Consider the following 15,044-nt stretch of genomic DNA (forward strand, 5'->3'; position numbering starts at 1 on the left):
TCTCTCTCTCTCTCTCTCTCTCAATAAATAAATAAAATCATTTTAAAAAAAAAGAAACGACAAATACCCACCATTTGCTTCAACGTGGATGGAACTGGAGGGTATTATGCTGAGTGAAATAAGTCAATCGGAGGACAATCATCATATGGTTTCACTCATATGGGGAATATAAGAAATAGTGAAAGGGATTATAGGGGAAAGGAGGGGAACTGAGAGGGAAAAATTAGAGAGGGTGACAAACCATGGGAGACTCCTAACTCTGGGAAATGAACAAGGGGTAATGGAAGGGGAGGTGGGTGGGGGGATGGGGTGAATGGGTGACAGGCACTGAGGGGGGCACCTGACGGAATGAGCACTGGGTGTTATGCTATATGTTGGCAAATCGAACTCCAGTAAAAAATTATATACAAAAAAAAAAAAAAGTTGGATGCTTAACCAAGTGAGCCACCCAGGCGCATCCCCCCCAAAGAATGCATTTTAAATTGAATGGGGACATACTGACCACAAACAACAGCGTATTTGTTAAATCCAGTTAGTTGTCTAGGAAAGATATAGACTAAGAAATAATTAAAGAAATTCAATCCTAGTACTGAAAAAAACACAAAGTTTCTAGCATTCTTCTGTAGAATTGTCATGTTAGATAAAGTCAAATAAATGAACTTTTCATGATTAAACACTTGTGGAATCATTGAATAGTCGTCAAAAAATTTATATTTATGCACAGGCTGTTTCTTATATTATTAATACTATTCTACTTATTTCTTCAAGGAAATAGTACTCAATTTATGACATTTCACATAGAAGTAAAACAATGACTTCAATATAGAAAGACAATGAAAAGGAGAAATGAGAAAGTGAAAAGAAAAGGAAAAAATCCTTAGCAAATATTATTTTTCTATACCAGACTTTTTTTTTTTTCCTTTTTGTTAAGTAAGCTCTACACCCACTTGGGGCTTAAACTCACAACCCTGAGATCAAGAGTCACATGCTCTACCAACTGAGTCAAGCCAGGCACTCCCTCTATACCAAATTTTTAACCTAAAGTTTCACCACTTACAAAATTTTCTATGCATTTTAGATAACCTCATAAAATTACGTAAATACACTTTAGCAGGATGTCAACATTGGCTTAACTGTAGAAACGCAGTCTAAGCATTGCCTAGAACCATGAAATTCTGTTGTTTTTTTAAAGATTTTATTTATTTAGTCATGAGAGACATGGAGAGAGAGGCAGAGACATAGATAGAGGGAGAAGCAGGGAACCATGCAGGGAACCCGATGTGGAACTCAATCCCAGGACCCCAGGATCATGACCCGAGCCGAAGGCAGATGCTCAACCACTGAGCCACCCAGGCGTCCCTGAAATTCTGTTTCAATTGTCAGATATAATAATAATTACAATTTGTTAGCATCTTAATATAGGATCTAGTAGATGCTATACACGTGTTGTCAATTAATCATACAGCAATTGTGAAATGGGATTACTAAAAGCAAGACCTGAGACAAGAAATTGTGTGCAAGTAGATTATTTAGGATGTGAGCCCAGGAAGTACAAAGCAGATGGTGGGAAAAGTGAGACAGGTAGATGAGAAAAGCTAATACAGGGTTGATTGATGAGCTAGGTAAACTGTGGGGAACAGGGGCTCAGTCTAGTTGGAGACACACTGAGGAATTTGTTAATGTGCCCCAAATTGCCCCACTGAGAGTCAGGAAGACTCTGTCTCTCACTGGTGGAGGTTTTCACTTGGAGACATTAACTCCCTGTACTTCTGGGCTGCACAAGTTCTTGTGTGTCAGAAAAAGCCCAGGGGCAGCGAAGGAGATGGAGGCAGGCCCAGAGGTGGGCAGCTGACAGGGCATGAGAGCTATACCATACAGCAGCAGTGGGCTGAGGGGCAATGGGCCATGGCATTAACAGTGTCTGTTATAGTATTAAAGTTAATAAACTGGAAGCTTATAGTTAATAAGCTGGAATTCAGAAAGGTTACTTGCCTAAGGTTACATTGCAAGTAAGAGGCAGAACTGGGGATCCATTTAGTGTGACTACAATCCCATGCTCATTACAACTCCTACATATGTTAATGTTGTAGGCACATCCTGAAGATTATGGAATTAATCACAGAAATTTGGAGCCAGGAAATATATTAGAGACTCTTGAGTATGTTCTCCAGAAAAAGGAATCAGGAATCAGGAATGCTACATTAACTTATAAGTCTGAGATTATAGAGCTGGATGGTTTCAGAGTACAACCTAGAACCAACACCTTAGATTTCCATTCAGTGCTCCTTCCACTATAACGCACAGCTCTTTTTGTAAATATATTTAAATCATTAAGAAAGTAAAAAGATACATATGTATTTTTATTACAAATATATGTTACATTAGAAAGTTAAAAATACACAATGGCCTCATTCCCTCTAAACAGTATCATGAGCCCCACGTGATGGAATCTTAAAGATTATTACATATTTGATTATTACTCTTTTTGTTGCCTAATACTTTCTCCTGTGAAGTCTTTTCCTAAATAAAAGTATTGGAGCTGAAATTAAATTTGCAATTAAAAATAAATGAACTACTTACTTGCTACAGACTCTAGGAACCACTTTGGATGAACTAAAGTGCTATTCAATTAGCCAACTAAAACTTGTCTACATAATTTTATTCATGTTCACCATTTCCTCAAGGTGCTCTGAACAGAGACCTGTAGTTTTAAAATATTAGGAAAGTAACAAAAGATGTTTCCTCTAGTACAAAGGCAACCCATCATAAGACTGTAACTACAATTTTTTAAAATAAGAAAAAAATGTCTTATACCATTTTTATCATGATTCAATGAATTACTTCAATGAAATAAATATTCTCACTCTGAAATAACAAGAAAACCACTGATTGTATCTAGGGGAGAGACAAATCTTTCACTATAATTTTAGCTTATGAATTAATTAATGCCATATGTGGAGATTCTGATTTAGTAAGATTAGTCACACATATGATAATGATATGATTCCTCATAAGAAAGACCCTGTGTTCACATACATCAATAAACTATTTTTAAACTATTTTCTGCACTATTTTTGCAGTTGCAAATTTAAAAAGTCCTCTCATTATTTATATTCATTTTATAAATATTTAGCTTACATTATGTCACATATATCGCTTTGAAGCATAGAGTGGTGCATAATTTTTTCATAATTTTTTTTCATAATTAACTGTTTCTTCTCCCTTTAAAATTCTGGAGCCTTTCTGCCATTGTCTATATTGATTACTAAGAATGGCCTTCTCCCTATCTGGGAGTGGATGGTACAAAAGGAAGAGAACAAAGAGGAAAGGAGGGTGCAGGCCAAGTACGAACATAATCAACTTTCCCAAAAGAATCAATGGAATAAAATATCTACTGAAAGAAATATGTGTGGCATTCAGACTTACTGGGATAGCAGCAGCTGTTTGGTTTCAAGATGCAGGGAAATTCCTTCTGATGGAAATATATCTACTAATATTGCTAAAAGAGAGCCCTGATTTCATCCTTTCACCGTTAGACACATCTGCCACTAAATAATTTTGGGTAAAGAGGCTTCTATATCTTTGTAAAGGTTGATAAGCAGAGAAGTGTCCTTTGAAAAGTAGCGCAATTACCTCCTTCTGTCTATATTCAAAGTTTAGTGCTTTTGTACTAAGTACTCCCCTGTAGTGTTCTCAGACCTTTTAGATAATGGCCCACTTAGCAAATACTACCTTCCCCGGTACAATCCAACAATTCTCCAGCACCAAATGGGCCAGGGGGCTACCTGCATTCAATAGACCAGCCTGAATACAAATTTGCGGCTTCTTATGATCTCCCCTTCAGGTTTCAAAATTCACTGGAATAACTCCTAGAACTCAGGAAAGTACTGTATGTTTAGTTACTGTTTTATTATAAGGAATGCAACACAGGATCAGCTAAATAGAAGAGACACATAGACAGGGTCTGGAATGGGAAAGGCTGGAACCTTGTGCCACCCTCCTAGCACAATTGATATATTCACCAACCCAGAAGCTCTCTGAATCTCTTTACAGTTTTTATCAAGGCTTCATTATTACATAGATATATCACTGCTTAAATCACAGCTATATGATTGGACTGTCTCCCCATACAGTTAGTAGTCACTCATCATTCCCGCCTCCCCCAGCCACCTACCTATGTCTCTGTGGATTTGCTTATACTGCATATTTTGCATAAATACAATCATACAGTATATCATCTTCTGTGATTGGCTTCTTGCAACTAGCGTATTTTCAAGGCTCATCCATGTAGCAGGAATCATTACTTCATTCTTTTGAGTAATCATATTCCATTCCATTGGGATATGTCACATTTTGTTTATCCATTTATCAGTTGATGGACACTTGAGCTGTTGCTGCTTTCTGGCTATTATGAATAATATTGCTATGCACATTCAGATACAAGTTTTTTTGGGTTTTTTTTGTTGTTGTTGTTTTTAAAAGATTTTGTTTATTCATGAGAGACACACACACACAGAGAGAGAGAGGCAGAGACACAGGCAGAGTGAGAAGCAGGCTCCCCAGAGGAAGCCTGATGCAGGACTCGATCCCAGGACCCATGGATCACAACCTGAGCCAAAGGCAGTCACTCAACCACTGAGCTACCCAGGTGCCCCTGGGTACAAGTTTTTATGTGACCATGTTTCCTTTCTCTTGGGTATATGAGTAGGAATAGAGTTGCTATGTCACATGTTATCTCTATATTTAACCTTTTGAAGGGTCGCCAAGTCTTTTCCAAAGTAGCAGCACTGTTTTACATTCCTACCAATAGTAGTATGTGAAGAGCACTGGATTTTATCTCTTCACCCATGAAGAGATTAAAACTCTTACTCTAGCTCTATTTTTTTTATTGAAATATAGTTGATACACAATGTTACATAAGTTTCAGGTACATAACATAGTGATTGACAAGTCTCTATATTTATGCTTCTCCTGGCCTCCGGAGTCTCTATCACCTGAGCTCACTTTACCACAAGTGTAGCTACCATCTGTCACCATACAATGCTATTACAATCCCTATGCTGTACCTTTTATCCCCATGATTTATTCATTCCATAATTGGAGGCTGATATCTCCCACTCTCCTACATCCATTTTACCCATTCCCCCACTCCTGCCCCACTGGCAGCCATCAGTTTGTTCTCTGTACTTATGGAGTCTGATTCATCTTTTTGTTTGTATATTCACTTGCTTTTTTGCTAGCTCCAGTTTTTAAAAACCAGGGAAAAGATTTTATTTGGCCTGGCATGGGTCAATTCTTGCTTCCTGCCAGCTGGAATGCAGATGTGATGGGTGGTGCTAGAAGAGCCATCTAGACTATGACATAGAAATCCCATTCCGAGAGTGGTGAGACAAGATGGGAGAACCGTGGATATACGATAATTGCGCACTGTCATACCAACTCTGGGCTACACTGTCATGTGTAAAGAAAGAAACTTTTGTGTTAAGTCACTGTGGCTGGTCTTCTGATACTCTTAGCTGAACTGAATGAATCCTAACTGATAATCATATACTACATGCTGGGTGCCTTCTCTTTGTGCCCAGTACCATCCTGTCAGAACATTCTATATGCCTTAACTCAGTGATTCCTTTTTTTTTTTTTTAAGATTTTATTTATTTATTCATGAGAGACACAGAGAGAAGGCAGAGACATAGGCAGAGGAAGAAGCAGGCTCATCGCAGGGAGCTCGATGTGGGACTCAATCCCAGAACTCTGGGATCACACCCTGAGCTGAAGGCAGATGCTCAACCACTGAGACACCCAGGCATCCTTCAGTGATTCCTCACATCAAACCAATGAGATAAGTACTCTTACTCACCTCCCCCACTTTTTGAGATAGAAAACTGAGGCTCAGAAAAATGAAATAACTTGCCCAAGTTCACACAGAGTACAACACAGAGGACACTGCCTCCAGAGCTCATGCCTAGAACTATCCAGCTGACGACACCAGCAAATTAATGAACCAAGAACAAATTGATGAGGATAAAACTAAACTAATAGCAATATACAATTAATAAGCAAGAAGAACTATAATCAGAACTTCAGCTACCTCAATATACTCATGATGATGCATAAGAAATTGGTCTTTTGAAATCTAAGGGGAATCCAACTATCTGCATTTGCAAAGCATTTGCCAAGCATTTTTGTGGCTGCCAGGCTTTTTAGTAGAGAGCTAAATTGGAATCTTTAGCACTCTTTAGATATATGTCAATTATAGTTTATAAACATCAAATTTTAATAACTCATTTAGTACATTACTAAATTTCCCTTAGCTGCCTGCAAAAATAAAAATCTGTGGAATTACACATCTTTCACATGTAATGAATGAAGATTGACATTTGTTAATTTCACAGCCTGTCAGAAGGACCTACAGACCATACCTTGAGAATCATCCTTATAAAATGTTGAATGTGAAATTAAGGCTCTTGCTTTAATTTCAATCTGTAGCCCTCTGTTTCTTGTTTCTTTATATCTCATATGTATCTCTATATCTCATATTGTTTTGAGATTTAAGATAATCAATGTTTTGAGATGATTAAATTCAATTAACATTTGCATCCCCCACTAATAGCAGCTGTGTGGCATTAGGGACAAATGATGACTAAGTACGATTACTTCCTTTCTGGAGACTCACAATCCACTAGGGAGATCCTAACAAAGTAAGTATAACGCAAGGTGAGATGTACATAATAGAGGTAAATTCTAGGGATGCCTAGGTGGCTCAGTGGTTGAGTGTCTGCTTTTGGCTCAGGGCATGATCCTAGATCTGGGATCCAGTCCCACATTGGACTCCTTGCATGGAGCCTACTTCTCCCTCTGCCTATGTCTCTGCTCTCTCTGTCTCTCATGAATAAATAAATAAAATCTTAAAAAAAGAGGTAAGTTCTAAAGGAATAGAGAGGAAAGGGATTATTTGTGCCTCTGGATATTGGAGAAGTCTTAAACAATCATTAGGGCCCTGCCAAATGGAGAAGACAGAAGCCAGACTGGAAAAAAAAGAGTAACAAAAGCAGAAAGCTATAGGAAAAACGGAACAGGCTTAGAGAATAATAAGTAGCCCAGGATGACTTATTTATTTACAACTATATGCATGTGCTACTGTACTAATGTACATTATAAAAACAAACAAATATAAATTATAAGGAAAAAATAAGCAATTTTAAAGAGACTGCTATTCATGACCTTGGTGAGCATTTAGTTAGAAACAGCAAGAACTGAAAGCTCATGAATTTGTTTTCTAACTTTGTAATATCTAACAATATGAAACTGAGCAATTTATTTTCGCTTGGCTAGGTGCTTTACTTTTCCAGGAGAGAGATTCTAGGAAAGGTTGTGAGAGCTAATAAAAGCACAATACTCTACTTGGAATATTTGTGAACCATCCTTTTATAAACACAAAAATTATAGTCATATTAGACTCTACATGTATGTTGCCAAAAAAGAAAAAAAAAGATATTGCTAATCATGATAGCTTTTTTAACACTATCATCAACTAACACTTCAAACTCCGATTCATACTTAAGAAGTAGCTCATCATTTAAAATGGGGAATAGAAATCTCGGTTTTAAATGTTCTTTACTATAATCTTAAATCTGTGGGCCAATTCTTGTCAGATGAGGTTAGATGGCTACTATTTTAAGGCTAAGGCTGGTTAAGGCTCATACTAGGTATAATCCCAATCTCTCAGGCTTAAAATTTAGTATTATCTTTAATTTGTAGTTTCTTTTGAGAATTCTTCTAAATCATTTGCCTTCTTCGTGAAGGTTGGCAGTGGAGGTGAGGGAAGTGTTTGGGATTAATTCAAGTTGTCTAGTTTGGATGCCTATAAACTTGATAAATAGGAAGAGTGTCTTTGGGGGAAGGAAAGGATAATAAGGGCTGGTCTGGACATGCTGAATTTAAGCCTGGAGAGACACAGCAAAAAGCTGGCAATGGGAGACTAGAGCTCGGGAGGAAGGCTCAGATGGAATGACCTATTTTGAGGTGATAATTAAAACAATATTTGATGATGAGATTTCTCCCAAAGAGGGGATATATCTGAAAGAGGAGTTCATCCTATCACTTCTCAACCTTAAAACTACTTGACATCTGTGATCTAAAACGTAAAATCCAAATGTCTTAAATTGATACTCAAAACTCTCCTTGTCCTATTGCCAACCTATCTCTTGTTCAGTCTTTTATTCAACCCACCAGGCTTTACAAAGAGCCATAGATGTGCCATGGTGTTTGCTGGGGACAGAGGGAAAACTAAGTCTTGGTTGATGGCCTGGAGGAGGTGTACTGAGGAAGAGGGACAGTGAAACAGAATATTTGGATTCAGTAAAATACAGATAGTAATGGGGACTATCTCATAGGGTTGTAGCAAGAATTAAGTGAGTTCTACACATAAAACACTTAAAACAGTGCTGCATATGTAATAAATATTATTATAGAAGGGCATGTACTGGGCCTAAGAGTGTTGGTCCCTCAATTGGGTAACAACTGAGTTGAATCTTGAAAGAAATTTAAGTTAGTCAAAATAAAGGGAGAAAAGGTAGATTTGGAGAAAAACATTCCAGAATTTCTTCCTGTTCCCTTGTGTAGTAGGTTGAATGATGGGCTTCAAAAAGATACATCCAATTCCCTGCAACCTGTCGATGTGAAAAGGTGAAGGTTTGCAGATATAATTAAATTAAGGATGTGGGATCCCTGGGTGGCGCAGGGTTTGGCGCCTGCCTTTGGCCCAGGGCGCGATCCTGGAGACCCGGGATCGAATCCCACATCGGCTCCGATCATGGACCTGCTTCTCCCTCTGCTGTGTCTCTGCCTCTCTCTCCTCTCTGTGTGACTATAAATAAATAATTAAAAAAAATTAGATGTTGACTAGATTTACGTATTGACCCCATCAATACATATCCGAGATAAAGACTAGACACAAATTTGGCCAAGAGACCAGATGGGTTAACCGCTGCGAGGAAGAATATCTCTTTATCTGACTCACAACTAACTCTGTATGTGAAACGTCTCATGAGCCTGTGTTGTGTGAAGCCCAAAATAAAAAATAATTCTTTTTCTTCTTTTTTTTTTTTATTTTTTTTTTTTTCCCAAGATTTTAATTATTTATTCATGAGAGACAAGGAGAGAAAGAGCGGAACGCAGCGGCCAACAGATGTGACCGTGCACCGCTGCAAGACAATGGACCTATTATATTGTATAGGTTAATTATTCTATATCATCCATCTCTCCTTGAATGTCTTAATGGGCATCTCAAACTTAATTTTCCCCAAATAGAGATGCCTGGTGATGCATGGAGGTAGGATGCTGATCTATGCAAGGTGGTCAGGAAAGACTCTGGGGGAGGTGACCTATACAGGAAGATGAGTGTGAGCTAAAACAGTTCCAAGCAAGGTGCTTGTTTTTGTTGTTTTTGTTTTGTTTTAGGGAGGAAAACAGCCAGTGGAGGTAAAGAGAGGGAGAGGATGCAGATTCAGGGCAGAGGGGTTCAGAAGGAGTAAAGTTTCAGAGGAGTCAGAAGTGCTATGAGGCAAGAGTGAGAGAGCAGTGTAGGAAGCAGGGTCATTAAAGGGAAATGGATGGGGCGCCTGGGTGGCTCAGTGGTTGAGCATCTGCCTTTGCTCAGGGCATGATACCAGAGTCCCAGGATCGAGTCCCACATGAGGATCCTTGTATGGAGCCTGCTTCTCCTTCTGTCTGTGTCTCTGCCTCTGTCTCTCTCTGTCTCCCATGAATAAATAAATAAAATCTTAAAAAAAAAAAGAAAAAGGGATCCCTGGGTGGCGCAGCGGTTTGGCGCCTGCCTTTGGCCCAGGGCGCGATCCTGGAGACCCGGGATCGAATCCCACGTCGGGCTCCTGGTGCATGGAGCCTGCTTCTGTCTCTGCCTGTGTCTCTGCCTCTCTCTCTCTCTCTCTGTGTGACTATCATAAATAAATAAAAATTAAAAAAAAAAAAGAAAAAAAAATAAATTAAAAAAATAAAGGGAAATGGTTAAGTGCACAGTAGAAGCTAAATGATGTCGACTCCAGATCAAAATCATCTGAGTTTGAATCCTAGCTCTGCCACTTGGTGATTAGAAACAAGAAGGAAATTAGACTTTCTGGATCTTCATTTCCTCAACTATAAAATCAGCATAAAAATAGCTCCTACCTCATTGGAATTTGTTAAAAGAATTAAGTGTATTAATGTGTTATAAAATACTCAGCTCAGTGTCTGGCAAAGGATAAGCCACAAATGCCATTATTAAGATTATTAAAAGTAGCATCAGGCTTAGATCAGAATATGAGCACTGGAAGGAATCACCTAATTGATTTCCTCATTGTACAAATGGAGAAACTCAAGCCCAGAGTGTTTGTAAATCGGCCAAGTTTAAAGAAAGAGTGGGAGGCAGAGACAAGACTAATCAATTGAAAGTCTGTGCTTTCTCCAAGTGGGCTTCACCTATAAATTTGGAAATCAAAAGAATAAAAGTGGTAAGTGGATCTGGGAACACAGTCAAAGTAACTCAAGTAGGGACGCAGTGAATGAGCAGAGAATGTCGAAAGAAAATATGGGAAGAAGAGCTAGCACAGGATATTCAAAGAGAAGAATCAGAGAAAAGTAATGAAGCCAAGACTGAGATTTCAAAGGCTAAGAATAGTCAACTGAGTCAAATGCTCCACAGAGTTGAGGAAAGATTATGACTCTAGTATAAAATGCTACATTTGAAGTCAACGTGATTTAAGTATCAGAGCCACAAGATGCTCTGAGATTTGGTTTTCCCACATGCAAAATCAGGATACACCTGGAAAATCTGCTGACTCCTTCAGCAAATTCAAATCCATACCTTCTAAAGCTGACAATGGGAGAAGACTTCCCACCTGGGGAGGAGTAGCTGGACCTTAGTCCAGACCCTGAAATTAACCTCACCCCTGTGTCTGTTACACTCATGTCTGCTGCAGCCACAACCAGCAGATAGGCTGGGGGGCGGGGGGGGGGGGCGCAAAACATGATTTTACAGTTTCTGTCTTTGCCATAGTATGGCTAAGACAGGTTATAATATTAAGTAAGATACTATTTAAGGCTGGACCCCCAACATCAGGGCTGGTCATGGAACTCTTTGTTTCTCTTTCTAAATCTCCTCTATTGATAAAGTCATCGCATCCATTAACTTTAAAATACTATTTCTTAAGGAGGGCACATGATGAGGTGAGCACTGACTGTTATACTATATGCTGGCAAATTGAATTTAAATAAAATTAAAAAAATACTCTCTCAGTGGTCAAGACTCTCAAATGTATATTCCTGTTCTGAATTCACTCCTGAGCTTCAGACTGACACGTCCAATTGTCTACTCCAGATCATTACTTAGATGTCTAATGGTCATCTCAAACTTAACCTTTCCAAAAGGGAACCCTTGGACTTCTTGCCTCCAGTCCAGGTCTTACCCAAGTAGTCACAATCTTGGTAAATTTTAGTCAACCCACTAGCACATTCTCCAGGTTCCCCCTCCAGAATGTTTTCCAAATCTCAGTCCTTCTCTATACCTGATACTTGTTATTGCAAGCTAACCACTGTCTCTTACTTGGCCCAATACAGTGGTTTCCCAAATGGGTTTTCTGCTTCTACTTTAGCATTGTCTTTAATCTATTCTCCACAGGGTAGTCAGATGAGCTATTTAATGAGCCGTTATTCTCTATATTATAAACCTCCAGGGGGATCCCTCGCGGGCTCAGCAGTTGAGCGCCTGCTTTTGGCCCAGGGCGTGATCCTGGAGACCCGGGATCGAGTCCCACGTCGGGCTCCCTGCATAGAGCCTGCTTCTCTCCTCTCTGCCTGTTTCTTTGCCTCTCTCTCTTTCTGTGTCTCTCATGAATAAATAAATAAAATCTTAAAAAAAAAAAAAACCTCCAGTGGCTTCCCATCACACTGAGATTAAAACCCAAACCCCAGTAAGCCTTAGAAGATCCAGATCATTGGACTTCTTCTCCCTTTACACTTCTCTCTCTCTCTGTGCTCCAGCTTCCACTCCTCATTTGCTCTCTGCTCCTGAAACATACCACACACCACACTCACTTCTTTTTTTTTTTCTTAAGATTTTATTTATGAGAGACACAGAGGCAGAGACATAGGTAGAGGGAGAGAAGCAGGCTCCCTACGGGGAGCCTGACTTGAAAGTAGATCCTGGGACTCCAGGATCATGTCCTGAGCCAAAGGCAGACGCTCAACCACTGAGCCACCCAGGCGCCCCACCGCACTCATTTCTGATGTAACACTAGCTATTCCTTCTATGTGGCATGCCTTCTCTAGCCTGCTCCCCTAATCTCCATCTTCACTTGGTTGTCTCCTCATCACTGAGGTCTCTGCTTATTGTTATCTTCTGAGAGAGGCCCTCTCTGTCCATCTTTGCTACAGTAGCTCTCAACTGATGATGCTATGGTGGTCAGTCTCCATCATATCTGTTGGCTTTTGTATCTGATCACTTGTCACTAGTGATATTTTCTTGTTCATTTTTATGTGTATCTCTTCCCTAGTGGAATGTAAGTTTCCTGAAAGCAGAGATTTTTGTCTGTTTGGTTACCACTGTGTTCCCAGGCTCAGAAAAAATGGATATGTATGGTAGGCCCTCAATAAATACTGATACAGAAACAAAGGCAGGCAGGCTCAGGACAGGAGAAGGGAAACAAATGCAGAGAGCCCTGTATCATTAAATCATCTGACTCAACTTTACCATGAAAATGCCTTCCCATTGCCATTTCAGAGTGCCCTGAGGAGTACCCAGACTTGTAGTGATTGAATGAGAGAGAGCGAGAATGACAGAAAGGAGGAGGAGGAGGAGGAAAAGTTGGAGAGAAAGAAAGAGGGTAGCAGGGCACCCTGGTTTACCTTTGTGCCTTTGTAAGGTTCACTTTAGCTCTGGTTTCACCTGGAGATCTCCCTACCCACCTGGATGGTTGACATTGGACAGTTCTACCTTCTTGGATGGAGATTCAATCTTTCACCCACAGTAGAGGTTTGGACTGAAGGCAAAGAATAAGCACATCAGAATATATCCTACAAGAAATATGATCATATTAATAGCAGGGAGAGCTACTTTCTGCAAGGTAATGGTCACTATTGTACACGCTTCCCACATTGTTCTGAGGATCAGATAAAGGAGAGTGATCTGGAATGTGACACACACCTGTAAGTCACTATACTACACTGCTGCATGTATCTGTTGATGAGCAGAGTGAGTACTACAGGCAAAATGCCATCTGTGTTACTCATGCCACAATAGTGGGGATTTACAAAGATGATCTTGGTGTCCTCTCTATCCTAGATGACTTCAATATCTCAGCACCCCCCAACAGTTCCATGATGTTACAATGCTCTCACTTCCACTATGCTTCATCCACATGGTCACACTCTGAATCTTATCCTCAAAATGATTCCACTTTGGAAACCTTCAGCCCCAAGACGTAAGAATATTTGATGTTCTACTCATAATATCCCCACCTTCCAGCTCTTGTATTCACTTATTCCCATTGTACCTGCTTTCCAACCTGACTATGGCTTCCTCAAACCTTTCCTCCCCATCTCTTAGCCCTCCAGTTAATCTAATAGCCTTCCCCCCCCCCCACCTTTCTATTCTCACTAGAAAAAGTGGCTCTCTCCGGCCTGTTCCCAAGGAATCTCTACTGTAACTCTGGACTCTAGCCCCACCCCCAAATCCTAATTTATCAATTATTTACTCTATCCTCTAGGTTTTCAACTTATCTTTCCCTGTTGGGTTTTCCTCTAGCACACTAGACATGATCATATCTCGTGAAAGAACTACCAAAAAAAAAAAAAAAACAAACATGATCTGATATTCTCCTTATCTAGATTTCTCTCCTTTCTTTCATGGCCCAGTCTCTCACCCACTGTTACCCCACACACTCTTCGCCCCTCTGAAACCTGACTTCTGTCCTCCCCACCCTTCTGAAACTCTTCCTGACCAGACTCCAGTGACCTAACAGGCCACAATGATCCTATTTCACTTCTTATCAGATTTGGCGCCATCTCTAGAAAGCTTTTCCTTCTGCTTCTGTGACACCCACTCAGTGGTGTTCCTCTTCACCTCTAGAAGCTCCTTCTAAGTCTCCCTAACAGGATTCTTTACCTCCTTCTCCTTGGTAAATCATGAACCTCATTTCACCCTCCACCTCCTTCCCATCCCACTGCCTGTACTTCTCTCTCTAAGCAATTTTGTCATTGCCTAGGGCTACAGTGGTCATTAACATATGCTAATCTCATGCATTCTTGGAACCTCAAACCTACATTGCTTTCTGGATATTCCTGTTTTTATGGCCCATAGGCACCTCAACCTTAATATGCACCAAACGGAATTTATCATCTTTCCCATTTTCAAAACCAACTCTTCCGTTCTTTCTATGTAGATGATAAACATCCAGCCAGTGACTCAGGCTAAATGCATGAGAAGCCAAGCTTGTCCCTCCCCCTCTCTGCTCGCCCTCCCCCACCCAGCTCCTCTGGCTCCAAATCCTGTTGAATTTACCGACTAGCTATATCTCTTCAATCCATCTGGTCATCTCCCGTTCTTTAACACAGCTGAACTCAGAGCTTTTGCAACCTTTTTCTGGATCATCTCAATAACTTCTGGACTGTTCTCCCTACTAAGAGCTTCATCTCCCTCCTCCAGCCTAAAGACTTGATACTGTTTTTTTTTCTTTTTCTTTAAAGATTTTATTTATTTATTCATGAGAGAGAGAGAGAGAGAGGCAGAGACATAGGCAGAGGGAGAAGCAGGCTCCCAGCAGGGGCCTATCCCTGATGAGGGACTCTATCCCAGGACCCTGGGATCATGACCTGAGCCAAAGGCAGCCGCTCAACCACTGAGCCACCCAGGAGCCCCTGATATTGTTTTTTTTTTTTCTTTGGCATTGTTATTCATTTATGTCTTTTTTTCCCTTTCGTGTCTTTTTCTTTTTAAGATTTTATTTATTTACTTGAGATAGAGAGCACAGGAAGGGAGAGTGGCAGAGGGA

Source organism: Nyctereutes procyonoides, unplaced genomic scaffold (assembly GCF_905146905.1).
Source record: "Nyctereutes procyonoides isolate TBG_1078 unplaced genomic scaffold, NYPRO_anot_genome, whole genome shotgun sequence".
NCBI classification, from domain to species: domain Eukaryota; kingdom Metazoa; phylum Chordata; class Mammalia; order Carnivora; family Canidae; genus Nyctereutes; species Nyctereutes procyonoides.